Source organism: Nycticebus coucang, chromosome 21, assembly GCF_027406575.1.
Source record: "Nycticebus coucang isolate mNycCou1 chromosome 21, mNycCou1.pri, whole genome shotgun sequence".
NCBI lineage: Eukaryota > Metazoa > Chordata > Mammalia > Primates > Lorisidae > Nycticebus > Nycticebus coucang.
The window spans coordinates 3,437,274-3,457,076 of NC_069800.1; the positions used below are offsets into that span (position 1 = coordinate 3,437,274).

The following is a 19,803-nucleotide window of genomic DNA, read 5'->3' on the forward strand; positions in this document are numbered from 1 at the left end:
TTGATGGAAGTAGGGTCTCACTCTGGATAAGGCTGGTCAGAATCATCTAACTTTGGGTAATACACCTGCCCTAGAGCCGCCAGATCACTGATAATTGCTGGTATGCTTCACTATGCATGGCCTGTTACAATTATCATCATTAGCTTTCTTCTTTTTATCTCTCATTTTCTCATTCTTTTACTCTCCTTCCTTTTCATTTTTTAATCCTTGTACCAAAAGACAACTTTTTTTTTTTTTTGTAGAGACAGAGTCTCACTGTACTGCCCTTGGTAGAGTGCCGTGGCGTCACACGGTTCACAGCAACCCCTAACTCTCGGGCTTACGAGATTCTCTTGCCTCAGCCTCCCGAGTAGCTGGGACTACAGGCGCCCGCCACAACGCCTGGCTATTTTTGTTGTTGTTGTTGCAGTTTGGCCGGGGCCGGGTTTGAACCCGCCACCCTCGGCATATGGGGCCGGCGCCCTACTCACTCGCTGCCCAAAAGACAACTTTAATCTCAAAGCACAGAAACAAAGAGGCTTAAGGACAACTAGGAAGTGAGAAAAGTTAAGTAGGGGAAGGAAATAACAAGAAGTAACAACACATGCAGAGGATCCAACAAATAAAAATTATATCAACTTGAAAAACTAGAATAGACCAATCCTGCAAGGGATTACCAAGCTGCTGTCAAAGATGAAAAGACAAAAAGAATTTAGATTATAGATGTCCAAAGTGATGAAGAGAATTAAAGGGCAAGTGGAAAGTAACCAAACAGAAATAAAAAAACTGACCCAAGAAACAATCAAAAGACATGATGAAATTAGAAAAGAGTTCAAAGTATTGAAGGAGTCATTCAAGGAGTTTAAAAATGCAATAGAAAATTTCAATAACTGCATAAACCTTGAAGAAGAAAGAATCTTAGAACTTGAAGACAAGGCTCTTGAGCTAACTCACTTACTTAATGAGGCAGAAAAGAGGAGAGTAAAGGTCAGGTGTGATGGCACACACCTGTAATCCTAGCACTCTGTGAGGCCAAGGAGGGTGGATTGCTTGAGCTCACAGGTTTGAGACCAGCCTGAGCCAGAGTGAGACCTCATCTCTAAAAATAGGCATTGTGGCGGGCGCCTGTAGTCCCAGCTACTTGGGAGGCTGAGGCAAGAGGTTTGCATGAGCCCGAGAGTTTGAGGTTCCTATTAGCTATGACACCACGGCACTCTACCTCAGGTGACAAAGTGACAGTCTATCTCAAAAAACAAAACAAACAAACAAATCCAGGAGAGTAAAAGAATAGCAATCTTAGAGAATTATGGGATTTTATAAAGTTTATAAACATACAAATTATAGGCACAGAAGACCTATTGGAGGATATCATAAATGAAAAATGTTTAAGTATTACCAAAGATTCAGAGAAAGTCCGTTGAGAAATATCAAAGCCCAGTTTATCTCAATTCAAACAGAGCATCTTCTGACACATTGTAAAAAACTTGGCCAAAATGAAATAGAAAATTTTGAAGGCCACCAGGAATAAGCACCAGTTGACCTACAAGGACAATTCCATCAGAGTGACAGCAGATTTCTCAGCTGAAGAACAACAAGCTAGAATAGATAGGACTCTCATTTTCAATATACTCAAACACAACAACTCCCTGCCTAGGATTCTGTATTCTACGAAACTAAGTGCCATATTCAATGGATACATCGAATGTTTTCCTTGCAAGTAAACGTTGAAGAAATTTGCCACTATAAGACCACCTGTCCAGGAAGTATTCCAGAGTAATATTACACATCGAACATAACAATGTACCACAAGCAAAGACACACAGAAATTTAAGGTCATAGCCTAACTTCCTCAATGGTACAAGTGATAAATGTAGGTGGCAACCTTCACAAAAGACAAACACAAATCCATCATAGTCAAGCCATAGTGAATGGCTTGAATTACCCACTGATGAGACACAGACCAGATGACTGGATCAAAAGCACAAGCCAACTCTATGCTGTCCTCAGGTAACATATTTAACAGCTAAAGACAAAACAAGACTCAGGTTGAGGGATTAGAAATCAATATTTCAGGCAGATGGAAATCAAAAGAAAGCAAGGGTCACAATTTCAAGATACACTGGGCTTCAAACCACAAAAGATAAGGAATGATAAAAATAAAGTACTCTATTTTCTTGTCAAGGGAACAATACCAGAAGACATCTCAATCCTAAGTCTTTATGCACCCAAATTAATTAAATGTTTCCAGATTTACAAAATGAACTCTAACAAGTCTGAACAATATAATATCCTATAACAGCATAATTTCTGGGGACTTCACACCCTATTGACAGAACTGGACAGACCCTCCAAACACAAACTGAGCAAAGAAACGATCAACTTTAACATGACTCTACAAAACATACCACCCCGATATTACCAAATACACATTCTCCTCATTAGCTCATGAATAATTTTCCAAAACTGACCACATCCTAAGACACAAATCAAACCTCGCCTAATTTAAAAGAATAGAAATTATACCTTGTAGCTTACAGATTACTATGGAATCAAGGTCGAACTCATTTCCAACAAAACCTTTCATTCCCAAAATCATAAAAACTAAATGATCTTACGCAAAACACAACTATTTCAAGGAGAAGACAAAGGAGAAAAATCATTAGATTTGTCTAACAAAATGATGATGAAAAACCTCTGGGATACTGAGAAAGCAGTCATAAGAGGGAAATTTATTGCATTACATGCCCACAGCCAATAATTTAAAAAGCACAAATCAACAATCTAATGCATCATTTCTAATAACTGGAAAAGAAAGAGCTATCCAATCCCAGACCTAGCAGAAGGAAAGAACCAAAATCAGAGCAGAAGAAAATGAAATTGAGAACAAAAGAACCATTCAGGAGATTAAGAAAACAAAGTGTTGGTTCCTTAAAATAAATAAAATTGATAAAAATAAAAAAATTGATAAAACTTTGGCTAGTCTAGAAACAGAAAAGTAATATCTCTAATAACCACACTGAGAAATGAAAGAGGGAAAATAACAATAGATGTCGCAGAAATACAAGAGATTATCTCTGATTGCTACAAAAATTGCTATGCCCAGAAATTTAACATTGTGGAGGAAATGGACTAATACCTGGAATTATACTACCTACCTAGACCTAACCAGGAAGAATTAGAACTCTTGAACAGACCGATATCAAGCACAGAAATCGCAAAAATAAAACAGCTTCTAATAACGACAACAAAAAGTCCTGGACCAGGTGATTTTACACCAGAATTTAAACAAACATTCAAAGAAGAGCTCATACCTATGCTGCAGAATCCATTCAAAAACATTGAGAAGGAAAGAACACTCCCAATTCATCCTCTGGAGCAAATATCTTCCTGAAACCAAAACCATAAAAAGGACCCATTAAGAAAAACACACGCACACACCCCAATTTCACTAATGAATACAATCCAACAATACTCAAAATCCTAGCAAATAGAATACAGGTGTGGGACGGCGCCAGCGCCCGGCGCGCTGCGGCGGGTGTCAACGGTCCCCACATCAGTCTCACCTCACCAGCTGCCGTGGTGACAACCGCTGCGGCTCCCTGGTGCCTCGCCGCCTCGGCCTCCAGCAGCCCCGCGTCGCGGCCAAGTCTCCGCCTCCGTCAGCCGCCGCTGGCCCGACTGCGCGCCACGTGACCGCGTCACGTGACCCAGCGCTGTGAGCTGTGCGTCTGGGACCCGTCCAGCCGGCCTGACCGCGCGCGACGACCGTTCCTCGCGCAGCATCCATCCCCAGCGCCACGCGCTGCCGGGCCGATAGTTTGGCCTCCTCCTCCCGGTCGACCTTCAGTTCCCGAGCCCTCCCGCGAAGCCTCAGCTGGCGGCGCCGGACCCTCCAGCCTCCGCCGCGCCTCGTCCAGATAGGCGGCCTGGGTCAGCGGTTGCAGTCGCTCGGCCTGCTGGGCACGCAGCGGCGCGGCTTGGTCGTGCAGTAGGGTCCAGGCGCAGCCGTCCGCCTCGGCCTCCCGCAGGGCCTGGCTCAGGCCGCGCAGCCGCGGCACCAGGCACAGTACCGCGCGCAACCGCGCGCGCACTTCGCCTAAGCTGGGCCTGGCGTGAGTGCGCTGCAGCACCCGGCAGGCTCGCCGCGGGGTCCCGAACACCGCCTCCAGCCACTGCCGGTCGCGCAGTCTCTGGAGGACCACGTTGGCGTCGGTCCCCGGGAAGGGCCGGCACTGGGGCTGCGGCGAGCACCGCCTCCTGGCCCAGGGCCACTGTGGAGCCCGCGCTGGCTTGAGGCGCCTCGGCTGTCCGACGTGCGCGGGGACGCCATCTTCCAGCGCCGGGTCACGTGACGCGGTTACGTTGTGCGCAGTCGGGCAGGCGGCGGCTGACGGAGGCGGAGAGTTGGCCGGGACGCGGGGCTGCTGGAGGCAAAGGCGGCGAGAAACGGGGGAGCCGCAGCGGTTGTCACCACGGCAGCCGGTGAGGTGAGACTGACGAGGGGACCGTTGTCACCCGCCGCAGCGTGCCCGGGCGCTGGCGCCGTCCCACACCTGTATTCTATTTGCTAGGATTTTGAGTATTGTTGGATTGTATTCATTAGTGAAATTGGGGTGTGTGCGTGTGTTTTTCTTAATGGGTCCTTTTTATGGTTTTGGTTTCAGGAAGATATTTGCTCCAGAGGATGAATGTTTTGACCTATTAGGAACATGGAATACTTATTTGGGGGAAAATGTAATCTTTTAAGACTCCAGAATGCGGGACACCTGGCTAAGGTCAAACTTCTCCTAGAGCCGTGTAAAAGACGTTTTAAGGTGCTGCCAATCGGTGCTTATTAGAAAAACATATGCTACTCCTGTTACACTCTCCTAAATCTGGAAAAAATGGAAATTTTTTTTCACGTGAGAAAAGGGCAGACAGATTTGATTTTTTTCCCTCCTCTATGTTGGTACTCTAATGTCACAGACATCAGATCATCTATTTGGAATCCAATTAGTGAATATTTAGGGCTCTGATCTTCCCCTAGTAATCCTGAAAACATGACTGTTCTATATAGCAAGGATTTAACATGGATTTTCTAGCTGGCAAGTGTGCCAGAAATATCAGATTATCCATGACAACAGAAGCTTCCCGCTTTCCCAGCTGGGATCCTCCAGGACAGGAACTACCTGCCGTCCTTATTTGACTTTTTAGAAGCGCTGCACGAGGTCCCCAGACAGATGATTCCAGGCCAGTGAGCTAACACCCTGGTCTTGTTTCCTGAGGCTTTCTGGTCGATTTATATCAAAGGTGTGACTGAAAACCTCCCACCAAAGACAGTTTTTTCACTTTGGCTGCTAAGTGTTTTCTGTCTTCTAGGAGTGCCTGAGATATAACTGAAGATCTTCTATTTCATTGGGTTAAAAAAAATAAAAATAAAAATAGAACAAAGTCATATCATTGAAACATTACTTGCTTCATTTTAATTTTACAAGCAATTCTCAAGTTTCTATAGTGTATTTACTCTCCAAAGGTGAAAAGGAAATGCAAGTGATTTAGAAACTCCTTTACACTCAAATTAGAGAGGCTATGTTCAGCAGTGAAAAGGAAGTCATCCTGTGATTGAAGTGATCAAGATGAGTGGTGGGATAAACAGGGAACCTCTGTCAGTAACAGAGGTTGTATTTTATTTTTTAAAAATTCTTTACTAAATCATAGCTGTGTATATTAATGCATTTATGAGCTACAATGTGCTGATTTGATATACAATGTGGAATGCTTACATCTCGCCCAAGTTATATGCTTTAAACATTGTCAGTTAAATTTTCCGAGGTCACACGATATTCTCATTTTAAAATACTGTGGGACATGTCTGTGGATCCTTCCACTGATGGGTAGAGTAGAATGTATAAACAAAAGGGCTGGGACAGTAAGAGGGAGATTATCAAGTGAGACTTGGCAGGATCTAGCTTGATTACCTTAGAGATTCATAACACAGAACAACAGGGTCCAAGAGCCTCTGTGAAAAAAGACAACTGTATTCCACATTTCTGACACCCATCCATTGAAGTGACACACCACGAAATTCACCTGGCTATTTCCATTTTTACCTTCCCTAAAAATAGAATTTCCCACATGGATGTGGTGATATGTGTCTCTAGAAACAAGATTGAACGCATCAACTTTTACTTCTCGTTTGGAACTAGTATACAGTATTTCCAATCAATTAACACTGAAATGATTTGATTCTGACATGCAAGCTGAGTTAAAAAAAAAAAAAAGTTGAATAAGGCATAAGTCTCAATAGAATTACATTTATACTATCTTATAAGGTCTAAAGGGACAGAGAACTCCTAACTCTGCTTTTAAGATAGGAATAAATGCTGATAACAAGACTGAAAATAAATGAGAATCTGCTAATGTAGTAAAAAGGGAAAGAGACTAAGACGTGTCTCTAACAAAAGCACCTGGAAAGTCTTCCAAAGGAGATAAATAAGGCTGTGAAGAGGAAAAGAATGTTGCCTCTCTTGTGAGTGGGTTTCTTTTGTTTGTGAATTATATTGCTTCAGAGAGACTGGGGGTGAAGCCTACATCTTTCCTCTGATTTTATCAAGACTTTTAAATATTTTAAACACGTTTTAGATTATGTAGAGTTTGAAAAGGTGGTAAGTGGGAAGAAAGCTAATCTCAATTAGAGGAAATGCTAGTAGAAGTAAAAGAATTGTTTAAATTATATAAATTGTATAAATTATGGAAAATAATCAGGGCATAAGTTAGAGAAAATTTCCTGTGTGTGATTTCTGTAGCACCCCTTGTAAAGCCTGAATAAGGCCATCCCTGGGAGGGTGAGAGTGAAAGAGGACCGGGACACTGGAAGGGTAAGAGGACAAAGCACCAATCAATGTGGACGAATTCGGGTGTCGGGCAGATCAGCTCTCTAGCACACACTGACATCACCAGCTGTGTGACCTCAGCTGCGCCGCTTACCTCTTAAGCCATATCATCTACACCTGTGAAAAGGAGCCCATACCCCAGAGGTTGTTTGGGAGTTAACATAGTGTTGAAACACCCTTATCACAGTGTGTAGTAAGCTCTAAAGGAGTGGTGGGTATTATTACTGCTATGTTTACCACTATTCTGATCCCAGAAAAGAGGGGGCCTGTCATGTAAAAGCTGATTCCCTTGGCTACAGGTTTGAGGTGAATTGTTTGTAAATATTTGCTCCCTTGACTATCTCTGCAGTCACAAGTTTAGATTTGGTATCTGTGTGGCTGTGGATGCATCAGAGGGCAGGCAAGAGAAGATCGTGAGGGGCGGAAGATTTGCGCGGTTAAACTAAAGGTCTTATTACCTTTGCTCATACCCGTTTACTACTTTGGGCTGTGTAAACTATTTTTCACACACTAGAAAAATTACTGATCGTTGGTAAGAGGGTTTGTCACTTCTTCATGACCGAGTGTGTCTTTTATCCAGCTTCCCTTCTCTTACTCTAGAGAAAGCAGCATTGTTTAGTCAGTTTACTGAAAAGAGAGAGGTGTGCCGAGAAAAACTTAAGTCCTGCCTGAGTCGGGATCTGATAGCTTCCTAAGTGAGTTACCTTTTGCAAGTCACGTAGCCCTTTGGAGCATCCATTTCTCAAACGTAAAATGCAAATTAGTAACTTCTACTTTCCAGGTTGTTGCAGATAAAATGTTATATTGGATGTAAATCTAAGTGTTGAACAAATTCCAGCTCCCTCTTGGTTCTTCTCCATCAAGAAACAAAACAGCAAGAGCCCCTTCACACATGCTAGACAAGCTACCTCTCAGGGATTGAGGCCATTGTAGGGCTGTCCACACATTCGGTGTAAGAGGCGACATCTCTCAGCTGCAAGCTGTTGCTATTTTCCCTCAAAAATTCATAATACTTATTGGACTTATGGGTAAATACCTTTTCTGATAACGAGACTGGTTCTAAGGATGAATGGTTCTTAAAACTCAGAGAAGAAATAATAGCAAATTGGATTTGGAAATCTCTGTCTTATTATGATTGAATTTGAGAAAGAGCCAGAGTATTTTATTAAATGCTACCTTTAGAAGGATGGAAAAATATAAATCCTAAAAGCAGTTTAGTGTTTTCATGGCATTGACCACATTCTTAGTTCTTTTGAGTTCACTTCATGGTGACAGTGAGAAATTTTTTCAGGATCAACGCTGTTACTTGATTCTCAGTTGACAGCTGGGATGTTTTTAAGTGTGTCTACTGCTTTCAAGAAATTCTTGACCTACTTTAGAATTAGTTTTTCCAGTAAATTTGACCTTTAGTGATTATCTTAGCCCCAGATCTTTCTTCAGATGATTCTCAAAGATAAAATGTGTCTTGACCAGGCTTACTTTAGTTTAGTCAGGCATGTATTTTTTTCTTTTTGAAATTATATCAATCAAAAAATAAAAATGTGATCTTAAAAATTAGGGGGAGTTTTCTGTTTGTGTTTTATTTTGTTTATATTTTTAGAAAACAGGTTATGTTATATTATTTCTCCATTATTTTGTTGTTTTCATTTTTTCAAATTAGATTCTTCTACCAGAGTATATTGGAGCTGAGTGCTAGAATATGATAAGCTACAATTCATATTATAATAAAGGCTTTATTTTATGTACATGTATATATTTAAGAACAAAAATAATGTTTGTGATTAACAGTTTTATTCCAGAATTTAGCATTCTTTTAAAAGGCTTTCCCCAATATTTGGCTTATTTTGAGGACCTTAACTTTAACACATTTGCATGTAACAATCTACCCAAGGGAGATCTGTGCTAAAAATTGGTAGAACTCAAGTTTCTAGTATCTGCCCTGAGCGCAAATCAAACCCATCTAAGAATAAGATTCAAAAGAACAGAATCTTTTGGAGGTAAATTTGAGAGAGAGAGCTGGAGAAATTGGCCAAGGTTTATATAGCCATACAGAATTTAATTGAACAAAGAAAACAAATGACCATAACCAAGGGCTTATATGTCAAGCACTATATTCTGTGCTTCCACATATTTAATTCAGTTAAATTCTCCTGAAAGTTTAGATGTTTAGACCCAACTTTATGCCTTCAGATATAACAAGATGAGATAAACTTCAAAGATCACAACATTAATAAGCAGTGACCCTAGTTTAGCAATCTAGATCTGCGATTTCACAGCTCCTGTTTTTTTTCCATATTATCTGTGAACTGTGAAGAAGCTGCTTTTATGCTGTTCTCTATGCTGTTGCAATCTATAAAGAAGTTTTGTAAACCTGCAATAACATTACAGGTTTTTAGTTGTTTTTGTCCCTAAACATGCTTGCATTCACTGATTTATTCTCTTAAATATTCATTGAGCACTCACTGTAACTATTTCACAATCTGGCACTAAATGAATGACACAAAGTCCCTGATCAGGGCACTTATGTCTTGCTGTGGGTGTACGGGCTTCTTACTGTAATACACAGTTTCTTCCTTAGGACCCCCAACTTTCAAGTGCCTGAAGTAACAATTCCAAGTACAGCTCAACGTTAGTTGAGTGATATGTGGGAGTCTAAGCTAGTCTAGCTGCTTTCAGGAAATTTCTCCCAGAAAGTGGTCTTGAGTTCTGTTGCCACTTTCTTTCTTTCTTCTTTTTGCTTGGAATGTGGGTTTACTGGATGGGACTCCATCCTGGAGAAAAAGGACGAGGGCCACACCCTCAGGGAGGCACAGCAAGAACTTGGAAGTAGCCCTGCTTTCAGACAATGAAGGAGCTTCCAGAGTAGTTCTGGACCACTCACATTTGGATTGTTTAGAAAAAGACATTCAATTCTATTTCATGTGGATTGCTGTTACTAGCAACTCAGCCTAATTTATAATAAAACATTATGTTTTGATTTTCAGTTAATTTTATTGTTTTTCATTGCTCAGAATGCCCAGAACGGTCTTAACCCCTTCTATACACTATAGTTATGGCTAGAGTTTTCTCAGGAAAACATTATGTGAGCTCCTGGATCCACCTGTATCTGGATTGACCCTCTAGATTTTTCAGTTTTGGTAACTAACATGTTCTCTTTTTTTCCTTCTTTTTGCCTAAACCAATTTCAGTTTGCTAGGGAAAGAGTTTTGACAGAACAATATGCATGTGTTTATTTATTAATGCATGTATTTATTATTTAGGTAGTGACATGATATATATTTATGTTACAAACATAGGCCAAAGATTGATGAACATATAAATATACCATGTAGTGATATACCACTAGTTTTCCCATTTTATAGGTGAAAAATCTGAGCTGATAGATTACTCTCAATTCTCAGGATTCCTTAAGTTCAATTGCAAATTGCATCTATTTCTTCCATGTCATCTTACTCAGTATACATCTAAATGTGCACTGGTATAATGCAAGTTCTATTTTCACTTTTATGAGTTGTACTAGTCTGGTTATCCTTGAGAGGAAAAATATAAAACCTAGTATATGTGAAGATAAAAAGAATTCTGAATTATCCTCCTCTCTCCATTATTTACAATTATATTGAACATTTGAAAAGTAGAAGAGAGAAACACCTCATGGAGCTCAGTTTCTTCCTGGTGCAGAACTGATTCCTTGAAAATCCTTCCTAATATGTTATCTTGTCTGGGCTTAAAAGCCCCCAATGTTTTGGCTTTTATCAAGTCCCTTGGAAGATTATATCTCACACAGAAGTTTGGAGCGTACCAAACAGTTCCTGAAACCCAAAGTAAGCTCATTTATTGCTGTCACTTGTGAGACTGCCGCTCAAACACGGCTCTTTTATCCCCCCCCCCACTTCATGAATGCCCTCGCTGACTTCTGGTTCTCTTCTTGTCTTTGAACATTCTTTGAGTTGTATATCCACATGGATTAAGTTCATTCTCTCTTAGTAAATCCATTTGACTTGTAACTGGGTTATTAATTCTTTCCAAATAATTGTGAAATAGTTGATAGAATTATTTCACATTTTGGAAGTAAAAAATAGCACTTGGGCTGTAAATACAAACTTGACCTTGAGGGTATGACCCAACTAATTATCATATCCATTTATCTAATGTATATACTTATAGATTACATGTGTATTTCTAAATGTGGTTTTAAAAAGTGTGTTTAAACTTTGGTAGACCTGAAATCCTTTATGTTTATAATGTTTGGTTAAATGAAATAATTTTCATATTCTCCTTGGAAAAGTCTGAAATTATTTTTCCTGGTTAACCATTGAGTAAAAGTATCCAATAAGCTCCCCATTCCACTTCCACTTCAGATAAAATTCAAACTCCTTTCTGTGAACTATGTGGTCTAATCTGACCTGCCATGCGTGCCTTTCCAGCCTCTTCTGCTTCTGCTTTCTAGCCCGGTTGTCTGGTTGCCCTAAGTTTATGAATGTTATAACTGCATATGAAGTTTTCTCTGTTTCCAGTCTCAGCCTCTCAGCTATTCCTGCTCCAAGTCCATTTTATTCCCCCTTTTACCGTCTTTATTCCCTAATTATCGCCATTTGTTGTTATTAACATTGTGCTTCTTGGCACAGAGGTAGAGATTACATTCTGCCATCCATGTAATTTTTGTTTTTTGTATTAAAACTGTCCCATTCCCTATGATATATAGTTTACCTCATAGAATATGTTCTTACATTTGGGCAGCAAAGACAAGTATAAGTCAACACATCAGCTAAGAGTAAAAGAAAATAAATATATTTTAAAAAATATACATCGTATCTAATGAAATTCTGTTATAACAGTTTTTTATTATATAGATTAAAAGGATTACAAAATATTATTAAAAAAACAAGCACAATGACATTATCTATTTTAATAGCTCATCTAGATGAGGAAGCTGAAAGTCAAGGAGAATAAATAACTTGGCATAGGTCACATAGCTAATGAATGGCAGATGTCAGATGAAAGCTCTCATCTTTCGAAGACTTGATGCCTGTGTATGTCTCACTATACTTGTGTTTGAATTCCTCAGTATTTATTATGGCATTTTACTTGCATCAAAGAAACCATTAAGAATTAACTAAGGGTAACTGGTTACCCTCCGCTTTTCCTTTTTATGTGTTATACTGATAAGCAAATGTGACAATATAGATATCTTTTCCCTCTATTTTTATTAAGTACTATTTGTTGATAATGTATTTTTTTCTTGAAATCAGGACCTGGTGTGTATATATAATTTAGTATATAATTATATAATATATAAATTTATATATAATAAATTTATATATATATATATAATTTTTTAAAAATTGGCTTTGGTGCTGAAAGAGCTCTGGCTTGGTAAATTCTCCCCCAGACCTCACTCTCCACACATTCTACTCTCACCTCCCCTAGCCTTGCACCACTCATCTACCTGAAGAAGGAAATGAACCAAAAAGAGGGCCAGCGAAGCTCTGTGCCTCTCTGAGTGAAATGTACCATTGTAGGTACAGCAAGTAAACAGGTGGGGACGCTGTAGCCTCTACCATGTTTGTGAACTGCTAGGAAGGAGTGTGTGGCATTTAGCGTTGCAGGCAACTGGTGACACCATTTAGCGTTTAAAACCACTTTGAGCCTGGGGGAGGAACTTGTAAAAATAAATAAAGGGGTTACATTTATTCCATGTGGTAAAGAACATAGAGGGCTAAAGTTGAATTTGGAGGGAATGTTGAAGGTTGTATTCTTAAGGACACAATACTCCATCCCATTCGTTGATTTAAAAGTAGTATAACATACTAGAAGGTCTAGAGATATTTAATGGCTTTTAAGGTAACTTTTAATAAGGTACATTCTAGTTTTATTTGATCATCAGTTAGGGAAACCACTCTTGCTGAACCATTAAGGCATAGACTAATAAAATAAAACAAAGCTTCTTGGTGGATGTAGCAATATTGTAAGGCTTGATGAGAATGAAGAGAATCTAAATTAAGCAATAACAATCGGGAAGCAAGACATTTCCGGGGGATTAATGACAGGCTGGGTGGAGTTGATGGACCATCGCTATTCTGTGGGCCATTAACCTCAGTTGATCATTAATTCCCAAGAAATACCTGATGGTGAGGTCATTACTACAATTATCACTTTAAAGGGGGAAAAGGATGGTAGATTAGAGAGTGGTAGAGTTAAGATAATGATGATTATTTCATATAAAGCAAGTGTTGCAGAGACCAAAGGGCTTATTGAGTCATTTCTCAGTTTGTGAATGAGGATAAAGCAGAAAGCACCCCTCTTTTTAGAGGATCGATTGGAGGAGTGGGATAAGGAGTCCTGTTAGAAATACACATGGTAAAGGATGTGACTTTTTTGTTCAAACTAGCATCTTGAAAAATGACAGCATTTCTGATGATGCAAGATTTCCGACACCAGAGTTAAGTAGCATTGGGATCTGATGTACATCCCACCACGTTTGTGCTGCTTTTATTTGACTAGATGTAATGGGAGTGATGAGGAGGACTGGGGGGAGGTGAAGGCTGCACTTCTCAGGGAGCATAATTTGGAGTCCTTACGTGTTTTTCATCTGTGGAGATAAAGGGATCGATCTGGGTGTCTCCAAAGGCCAATCCAGCTGTGTTGTTTATCTGATGCGTATTTAAGGAGACAAAGATTTTCCTGGGATAAGCTTTGAAATAGTGAGGTAAACCACTGGAAGAGGAGACCAAGGGCTTCTCCTAGAGGGATAAGCATCTCCCGGTGGGTGGGAGAGAAGCTATTTATTTATTTTTGAGAAATGACTCATTCTAGGTTGCCGCCACCTAGCAAAACAAAAATTATTTTAATGTCAATTCCCTACCGTTTTAATTGAAAATTGAATTTGAAAAGGAATCCTACAGGCAGCTGATTCCCTGTTCTCCTGTTGTGAGATCCAGTGATGCCAAAGGACGGCCTTACTGCTGGTTAATATTTAAAAACCAAAGACTTCTATATGTTAACGGAATTTGAATGATGCCAGGCTGGCTCACCCTCTTGACCTTAACATTATTCTGCTCATTCCCGTTCTCTCACCCACCGGGATTGTCTCAGTCGTTCATCCGCTCAATTATCTGTCCTTTCAGCACGTGTCAAGCACTTTCTATGTGCAAGGGACAGTGCTATGCGTTATGACACTAAAGGTAAATAAGACATAGCTCTTGGCCCTAAGGAATAACAATTTCATATAGGTAGATACAATGAAAAGAAGAAAAGGAAGATGATGAGTGGTTGTTATAAAAGAAGTAGACGCGCAAGGGAGGAAGGGGTCTTCCCTTCCCAGGGGTTTCATGAAGCTTGGGCGAGGTATTTCAGAACATCCTTGCTGTGAGTCTTAAAGGCGGAATGGGGACTACTCCACGGTGACTCAGGTGGAAGGTGGCTGACACCATAAAATCACACAAGAGCAGATCACAAGCAGAAGTGGCAAGTAATTCAACATGACTGGGACAAAGGGAGGGTGGCTGGAGATGAGGCTGAGGGATCAGGCCATGAAAGGCTTTTGCACCTACAGCGGATGAAAATCACCGCACTGGAAGAAGAGGTGAGCCTGACCTGGAGAGCAGTGAGCACAGGAAAGAAGGGAAGACGTGAGAAATAATTCACAGAAAGCACAAGATGAACTCCCTGCTGGAGTTGGTAAGGGTGCGGGAGAGGGGTTCGGGTATCTGGCTGGAACCGTGAGCCAGCGTGGAGAACAGAGGAGGGTCGGTGCTGGTGTAGGGAGGGGACGAGCAGAAACAGCGATGAGCTCTGCTCTGCTCGTAGGTGACTGAGAAATAGTCACAAGGAGATAGGAAGTAGGTAGTAAGAGATACGGAGGTGTTAGAGGTATATAGGTTGAAGCTAAAGGAATGTGGAAAGTGAGACTGAAGAGAACATACGGGGAGAAACGGAAAGGGAATCTAGGACGCCAGTGATCAGAGGGCTGCCAGGGTAAGGCTGGCCAGAAGGAGCCCCGGAAGAGAGCGCAGAGGACGGCGGCAGGGCGCCCCCCAGAGGCTGCGGAGCAAACGTTGGAACGGCGTGACCGCAGGGTTTAAAGCCGGACCAGAGGCCAAAGCCAGTGGCCGGTGATGGCTACCGTCCCCCAGCACACAGTGGGGACAGAATGACAGTGGGTTAAACAAACCGCCGGTCCACACTGCTGGTTAGTAAGAGAGGTAAAATTTGAACCCGTGTCTCTGACTACAGAGTCCACTTTTGGAGTCCCTCGTCCCCACCCCGCGTCATCCTCGGCCTTATGTCACACAGAGGCTGTTGTGCAGCCAGAACCAGCCCAGTGACCCAGTGACGCTCAGAGCCACAGAATAAACTCCTCCTACCTCCCCTGCCCTGGGGTCTCCCACCTACTGCTCAGATGCCTTTGGGATACTGAGTACTGGACTTTTCCTTGGCCTGTCCCCCACCTGCTAAATTAGATGGGGACCCCGCGTGCCCCTGGAGGGCGCTGTGCCCGCCTGGCTCCATTATGAGTTTATTTTTAAGTACATTTTGAGAACTTGCTGTATGGTAGATAATAACCTAAGTGCTGGATAACATAGCAGTGAACAAAACATTACTTGGATTTAGGGAACCCATGAGCTCCTGTTATGTGGGAATAACTTTCTGCTGTGCTGTAATCCTAGAATGTCTCCTTAGAACCTGCTCCTGAAACGGCACTTTCCTTATAACTAGGAAATCAGTTAAGAACTGGAAAAACTAGGCAGTAAAATAGTATTATTTGAAATAGGCTTATATTTTCAGTTTATAAACATAAAGAAAAAAATCAGCGCTGGAATATGCTAAAAATAGGTGTTGCTTAATATTGATATTGTTGCAAGTGTAAAAATGACTTAATTTAATTACCTTTAAGATGGTAGGTCGTATAGCTACTGCTGGTGCACGCTTAAGGTCACTGTTAGAACAGAGTTCTCCTAACCAAAATTATTTCCCTAAATCATGCACTGGTTTTAATGTTTCCAGGAATAATTATCATGTAAATGCCTTTAAATGTTGATCAGAAAGTTTGAAAGGTTTGGTGAGTTGCTAAAATACTGGCTGGGAGGCAGATGGGTCTCATTCAATTTCCTGTTACCTTTGGAAAAATCTTCAGATGTTTTCTGTGTTTGTTTCCTCATCAATAAAATGACAGTGTTGAGACTTATAACCCTTAAAACCTCTTCCGGCTCTACGATGCTGTGATTCAATTAGAGCTTCATGTCCACCTCAAAGAATAGGAATCAATAAATATATTTATTTCACTACTGATTATATACTTCATTGAATACAATTGTTCTTGTATGCTTCACAGGTTTCACCAGATCTTAAATAAACATTTTTTTCAGTGAATGAATGATTAAGTCAGAACTGAGGAATTATTTCAAACACGCTTTAAGCAGCAGCTGCAGGTCTGTCTTGCTCTTGGCCTTTGGCTGCACCCACTTGACTAACCTCCAACTCTTGGTCTGACCAACCATTTGTTTTCTCTGCTTTTGCTTCTAGAATAAAAAAAAATCATACTGTTTCATTTATTGGTTTTGTAGTTATTTATGTTTTCTTTTATTGTTTGGGATGCATTGAGGGTACAAAGAATTAGGTTACACGGATTGCATTTGTTGGATAAAGTCCCTCTTGTAATTGTGTCCTGCCCCCAGGAGGGGTGTCATACACTGATCCCCCATCCCCTACCTCCTCCCCTCTCCCTGCTGCCTCATTCTCCTACCCTAGCCTTGTGTTAGCTCATCTATGGCCTTCATATCAGAATTGAGTATACTGGCTTCTTGCTTCTCCATTCTTGTGGTGCTTTACTCCAACTTGATACAGGTTAACATGAAAGATGTAAAGCCTCCATCTTTTTAAATGGCTGAATAGTATTCCATGGTATACATATTCCACAGCTTGTTAATCCATTCCTGGGTTGCTGGGCATTTAGGTTGTTTCCACATTTTGGTGATTGTAAGTTGACCTGTGATAAACAGTTTAGTGCAAATGTCCTTATGATAAAATGATTTCTTTTCTTCTGGGTAATTTATGTTTCAGAGTTTTATATAAATTTGTAAAAGAGTATGTGCTCTTTGTTGGGAGTGGTGTGGCTTTTTTCACTCAGTTTATTTGGAGATTGATCCATGTTATTGTGTATATCAATAGTTCATTCTCTTTTATTGCTGAGTAGTATTTCATTATCTGGATAGAACACAATTTTTTTTTAATACATTTACCTGTTAAGTGAATACCTAGAAGTGAAATGGCTTTGGTTGTGTGGTAAACACATGTATAACTCTTTAAGAAACTGCCAAATAGGTGCCAAAGTGACCGTGGAATTTTACATTCCCACCTGCAGTAGATGACAGTTTTAGTTGCTCTGCATTCTTGCCAACACTTAGAATGGCAAATCTTACATTTTAGGCATTCTGTGTTTGTACTTGTATCTTACTGGACTTTCAATTTTATTTCTCCAGTGAATAATGTTAAGCATTTTTCTGTATACTTATTTATCACCTGGATGTCTTCTTTAGTAAATAAATTTTTAAAATGTTCCCAATTTGTTTTTAATTGGGCTATTTGTAGCTCTGTTACTGAGTTTTGAGACTCATTATATGTTCTGGATACAAGTCTTTTATAGATAGTTGACTGGAACTGTTTTATGCCAGTCTGTGACTTCTTTGATTCCATAAACCATTATTTTTTTTTGAAGAGAAAAACATTTTTATTTTAATAAAGTTTAATTTATCATTTATTTATTTATCTTTTGATTTCAAATTAATATGTGGATACAAATTTTTAGGTTACATAGTTCTCACTTTCAAGGTAAAGTTCAAGTTGTAGAAGAGCCTCTCATTTTTTTAAATAAATGGATTTTGCTTTATGTGTTTTATCTGAGAAATCTTTGCCTAACTTAGGGTCACAGATTTAGGTCTATGATGATGTAAGGCATGGGCCAAATCTCATCTATTGCACATGGATATCTAGTTGTTCTAACACTGTCTTTTCTCCTCTGAGTTGCCTTTGCCTCCTTGTTGAAAATCAGTTGACTATGTGTTTGTGTCTCTTTCTGTTCTTACCATTTTGCCCAGTTGATCCTAATGACAGTACTGCGTTATCTTAATGATGTTGTTTGGTAATGTCTTAAAGTCAGGTCCCATAATTTATCATATTCTTCTTTTCCAAAGTGGGGCTGGCTATTCTAGCTTTCTTGTATTTCTGTTTGAACTGTAGATACTTTTCTCACTCATAGATACTGTATAACTTTCCATTTATTTAAGTTGTCCTTAATTTCTCTCAGAAAAGTTTTGTAGTTTTCAGTGGGTAAGCATTACACGTCCCTTGACAGGTTTACCTTTGCATCTCTGTGTTTAATTTTTTTTATACTACTGATTTATAAGTAGAATTATCTTTTTAATATCATATCCCATTTTATTATTGGTAGGATATAGAAAGATAATTTTTTAATGTTAAACTCACTTATAAGTTTTTTAACATTTTTGTAGGTTCCATAGGATTTTTAGAGGTAGATGTCATTTCATTTGTGAATAAAAGTCATTTCAGTCTGTCTTTTTAATTTGGATGGCTTTTACGTTTTTCTTTCCTCCTGTACTGGAAAGCACCTCCAGTACAATGTAGAATGGAAACGATGAGAGGGTATCATTGCCTCATTCCTGGTCAAATGCAGTCAGTCTCTCACAATTAAGTATACTGTCAGGCATGGATTTTTGATTAATTTACTTTATCAGGCTGAGAAAGTTCCTCTCTATTCTCAATTTGATGAGACATTTATTTTTGTTTAAAATCAGGAATGGATGTTGCATTTTGAATCTTATTAAAAGCTTTTTTTTAGTAATATATGTGATCATATTGTTTCTTCTTAGTTCGTCAACATAGTGAATAATATATATATATTATTAATATATATAACATATTGGTAAATTATAATATATAACGTTATATGTAATATATAATACTATATATTAATACTTATATATTTACATATACTATATATTATATATTTATATATAATATATAATATTACATGTAATAATATTAATGTATTATAATTATTTTTTATATTATACATAATTATATAATATAATATATTAATTTAATAATATATATTGATATCTATATCTATATGATCTTAATGACAGTACTGCATTATCTTGATGATATAGTTTGGTAATGTCTTAAAGTCAGGTGGCACAATGTAAAACCAACCTTGCATTACTGGAATAAACCCCACAGGGCCATTATACAGAATGGTCATAAAGTTCATGTGCAATTTAAAATTGCACACTATTTAAAATTGCACAGGAACTTTGTGGCCACCCTGTACATTACGCTTTTTATATCTTCTTGTATTTAGATTGCTTAAATTTTATAATTATTCCATCTATGTATAGAGGTATTTAATTTTCTTTCTTACAGAATCTCAAAAAAGACAGAGTCTCAAAAAACATTTAGATAGTTGGCACCTGTGGCTCATCGGGTACAGTTCCGGCCCCATATGCCGAGGGTGGCGGGTTCAAACCCAGCCCCGGCCAAACTGCAACAACAAAAAAAAAATGGCCGGGCGTTGTGGAGGGTGCCTGTGGTCCCAGCTACTTGGGAGGCTGAGTCAAGAGAATCGCCTAAGCCCAGGAGTTGGAGGTTGCTGTGAGCTGTGTGACGCCACGGCATTCTACCGAGGGCGATAAGGTGAGACTCTGTCTCTACAAAAAAAAAAAAAAAAAAACAAAAAAACATTTAGATAGATGTTGCCCTTGGTAGAGTGCTGTGATGTCACAGCTCACAGCAACCTCAAACTTTTAGGCTTAAGAGATTCTCTTGCTTCAGCCTCCCAAGTAGCTAGGACTACAGGAGCCTGCCACAACACCTGGCTATTTTTTGTTGTTGTTGATGCAGTGGTATAGCTGGCCCTGGATGGGTTTGAACCCACCAC

At 39.6% G+C, this 19,803-nt stretch overlaps 1 protein-coding gene across 2 annotated transcripts in view; it reads left to right on the forward strand.

Moving 5' to 3' along the window:
• The first annotated feature begins 4,198 nt into the window (after positions 1-4,198).
• Positions 4,199-19,803, forward strand: part of LOC128573771 (leucine-rich repeat-containing protein 37A2-like) — a 120,783-nt gene continuing 105,178 nt past the window's right edge. Inside the window, exon 1 of one of the 2 annotated variants that reach the window (XM_053574160.1) lies at positions 4,199-4,466. The gene's annotated coding sequence lies outside the window, so the exon portion shown is untranslated. The remainder of the gene's footprint in view (positions 4,467-19,803) is intronic. The other variant, XM_053574161.1, reaches the window with a different exon arrangement.